This window comes from Triticum aestivum, chromosome 1A (genome assembly GCF_018294505.1).
Source record: "Triticum aestivum cultivar Chinese Spring chromosome 1A, IWGSC CS RefSeq v2.1, whole genome shotgun sequence".
NCBI classification, from domain to species: Eukaryota; Viridiplantae; Streptophyta; class Magnoliopsida; order Poales; family Poaceae; genus Triticum; species Triticum aestivum.
In genome coordinates, this window is record NC_057794.1 from 4,688,340 (window position 1) to 4,692,279 (window position 3,940).

The 3,940-nt window shown below is 43.5% G+C and overlaps 1 pseudogene; it reads right to left on the minus strand.

The window, feature by feature from the left end:
• Positions 1-256: 256 nt before the first annotated feature.
• LOC123062612 (probable leucine-rich repeat receptor-like protein kinase At1g35710) lies at positions 257-3,479 on the minus strand (annotated as a pseudogene).
• Positions 3,480-3,940: the final 461 nt, after the last annotated feature.

A 3,940-nucleotide genomic window follows, 5' to 3' on the forward strand; every position in this document is an offset into this window, starting at 1 on the left:
TCTAAACAAATATAAACATAGATACCACTAGCCGATTGTAATAACATGCAGCTACTGATCCGTCCATGTCGTGAACAGCCTCATGCTGCATGGACCTGTTTTTATTTTTGCTAGAAAAAAACCTACGAGATGACACGACATGATTATAGACTTCAACATATATAGGTGGCATATGAGTGAGTCGAGGCAAAACAAAAACCTAAACCGGCTTCCGCTGCAATCGACCCTGCCTTCTCACTAGAACTTGGATCATATATCAGCATGCATTCATTACTTGCTGCAATGCAAGTGCGCTGAAAGGCACGGGATATGGATTAGAAGAGGGTCGCTGGATGAGTGTTTGCTATGCCTCCCGCATGGTTGGCCTTGCTTGTGGAGAAGATTCCAAGCAACTGAAGGCCAGCTTGATGAGCAGATCTAAGCTATTCTCTTCCGTTGTTATTGGTGTTGTCAGCCGTTGGTCCAGAATATCATTCACCAGTAAAGCTTGTTCCCCCCTTGGCAAACTATCACCCAATAGATCCCCTGGATGCTTCCCCATGACTAGCTCTAGCACAACCACGCCAAAGCTATAGCCATCACATTTCTCTGTCACAACAGATGTGTATGACAGTTCTGTACAAGATCAAAACATTAGAATTAGGAACAGATGGATAGCTATGAATGTTTCTGACGTGAGAAGAAAAGTTTAGTAGTACTAGTACATACCGGGAGCTATGTAGCCATATGTTCCTGCTAGTGCACTCCAGTTTGATGAATCGGGCTTGAGAATCCTTGCTGTGCCAAAATCCGAGACAAAAGCCTTGAAGGTTGTATCAAGTAAGATGTTGTTGCTTGTGATATCTCGATGGATTATAGGTGGACTGCATTCATGGTGCAAATAAGATATTGCTTGGGCCACATCAGTTGTAAGAGCAATTCTCGTCTGCAAATCTAATTCCTTTGCTAGCTCCTCATTTTCAAATATCATGCAGAGGCAGCCTTGCTCAATGTAGTCATAGACGAGAAATTTATATGCCGGATGGGAGCAGAATCCATACATCTTGACGATGCTTCGTTGTCGGATCTGTGATAAGATTTCCATTTCACTACGAAATCTTCTTTCATCGTCCAACTCTTCTTCAGTCTGATGAACCTTCTTCACAGCAACTAGTTGCCCGTCTTGGAGTTGTGCCTTGTAGACTTTGCCGTATCCTCCTGTTCCAATGATGTATTTATTGTCGAAGTCTTCTGTCGCCCTTACAATATCATCAAATGCCAATCTTCCATCAAAATTCCAAACGGAGAACAGGTCCCTTGCTTCATCAGTGACCCCTTCTAGTGATTTTTTCTTGTTATGATTAATCATTATTATGACAGAAATTGCAGCAACAATGCCGAAGCCCACCACAAGAACAATTGGCAAAAGAAAACTAAGTATCTTTTGTTTATGCTCACCAGTTACTGGAGTTGAATAACAAGGTGGCATGCCAGGGAGGTTACCACACAGACCTTTATTGGGAAGAAACCAGCTTGTTGAAGCATTCTGGAGTAGCCATGTTGTTGGGACTGGTCCTTCCAGGTCATTGTAGGACACATCAAATGTTGAAAGGCTCACCATGCTTGCAAAGGAGGATGGAATGTTGCCACTGAACTGATTATGTGATAAATTCAGAAATTCTAGCATCCCCAACTTCCTGAGTTGCTGCGGCAACACACCACTGAGGTTACTTTTGCTCACATCTAACATGATCTGCAGGCCTGCTAAATTTCCAATCACACCAGGCAAGCTCCCACTGAACTTGTTGTTGTTGATCTTTAGGGACTCTAGTTTTGTGCAGGCCCCTAATTTCTCAGGTACTAATCCATCCAATCTAGATATATCAAGGTTTCCTAGATTGCTCAACTTTTCTACTTGTGTAGGTATGGATCCAGATAACTGGTTCGATGATAAGTTCATGCGATATAGATTAGTTAATGTGCATATTTCTGGTGGAATATCACCAGTGAGATGATTGGAATCGAGTCTTTGCTCTACTAGGTTGGACAATTTAGAAATGATGGGAGGTATGGAACCCGTGATCATATTTTGTGATAGATCTAATGCCGTTAGTTGGGTACATGCACCTAGATTTGGTGGGATCTGCCCAGAGAATCTATTCGATGGAAAGCTCATCTTTTTGAGCCGTGGATATACTCCAAAATGTTGAGATATATCTCCAGTTAGTTGGTTCCCCTCAAGGGTAATTTTAACCAAACTCGTACATCTCTTTAAACTACTTGGAATGGGGCCATTGAACATTTGAACATATTAGAAGAGACAGCGAGAACTCGAAGTCTGCCACCTGAACATATATTTGCGGGTAAAGGTCCTGAAAGTGAATTGATAGACACCCCAAGTTCAACAAGGCTTATGAGGTCTCCAAATTCATGGGGAAGAGAACCTGATAACTTATTTTCGTAGATTTGCAGTTCTTTTATTCTTTGCAACTTCCCAAAAGTTTTAGGTATTGATCCCGAAATTTGGTTCTGACTCAAGCCTAAGGATTCGAGGTTCATCAGATTGCCAATTTCTCGGGGTATGGAACCGGTTATCTGATTTCCGTAGAGGTGTAGTACTACTAGCTTGGTTATATTTTCTAAGCTTTCAGGAATAGAGCCAGATATTTGGTTGTTGGACAAGACTAAAAACTGGAGATTCAGCAAGGTGCCCAATTCTAAAGGTATTTGACCTGTGATTTGATTGTCAAAGAGAAAAAATTCACTCATCTTAGTGAGATTGCTTATGGAGGTTGGAATTGGACCTGAAAAATGATTTGCGTTAAGCTGAAGATATTGAAAATGGACTAGCCTGCCTAGTTCTTGAGGTATAGGCCCTGAAAGCTGATTACCAAATAGGTAGAAAGTATTTAGTTGAGTCAGATTTCCAAGGGTTTTGGTATCATGCCTCTTAAGGTGCTATTACTTAGCTGTAGAATTTGTAGGTTGACAAGCCTTGCAATCTCCTCAGGAATGGGACCTGATACCATGTTTTGGTGAATGACAAGAATAGTTAACATTGTTAGGTTGCCCAGAGACGAAGGGATATGTCCCGTGAATCTGTTAAATCCTAGAGCAAGCAAGCTAAGATTTTGCAGACCACCAATCTCATAAGGAATTTTTCCTGTGAGCTGGTTGTGGCGAAAGTTAAGTACTGAAAGTGCTAACAGGGAGCTGATACTGACGGGTAGTGCACCATGGAGACTGTTGTTGCTGAGGTCAATATATGCGAGGAATGGAAGAGCCGAGAAGTTGAGCTCACCAAGCTGGCCATGGATGCCAGCATCCGGCAAGGAGATGTTGGTCACCACCCAAGGCATGCAGCGGCCATGGCAAACAGCCGTGCACATGATGCTCGTCCAGTTGCATGGGCTGGTGTTCTCCTGCCAAGAGCTCATCTGCAGCGGTGGTCTTGCGAGTGTAGCTTTCCAGTAGAAGAGGGCCATGTGTTGAGACCTCAGAGAGATCCCTCCATGGCGCGCCGCACGTGCTTCTTCCAAGATAAGGCACGGCACCAACATTATGCAGAGATACAACAAAGGTTGCATTTTGCTGCCTAGTGTTTGCTTTGTTGTATTTGTCTAGGGGATGTGATTGAATACACACTGCAGCTCTATTGATATTTAAATAGTGTTATGAAGTCCTCAGTGAACTCACACCAATTGAGTGAAAGCTGCTGCTGGATGACTATTCTTCAATGTCACCTTCTCTCCCAAGTGGAAGTTTCAAGCTCTTGTTCGGACGCTAGCACATCCCTTTGGCAGTTGGTGCTGGGCTGCCTGTTTTCGTCCTTCAGTATTGCCATTTCTACCTCAATTCACTACCGGACTCGCGGACTATGCCTACGGCCCAGGCCCATCGGCATAGGTCCTATGCCGTCGGCATAGATCTATGCCTACGGCTGCTGTGGGCATAGACCCGT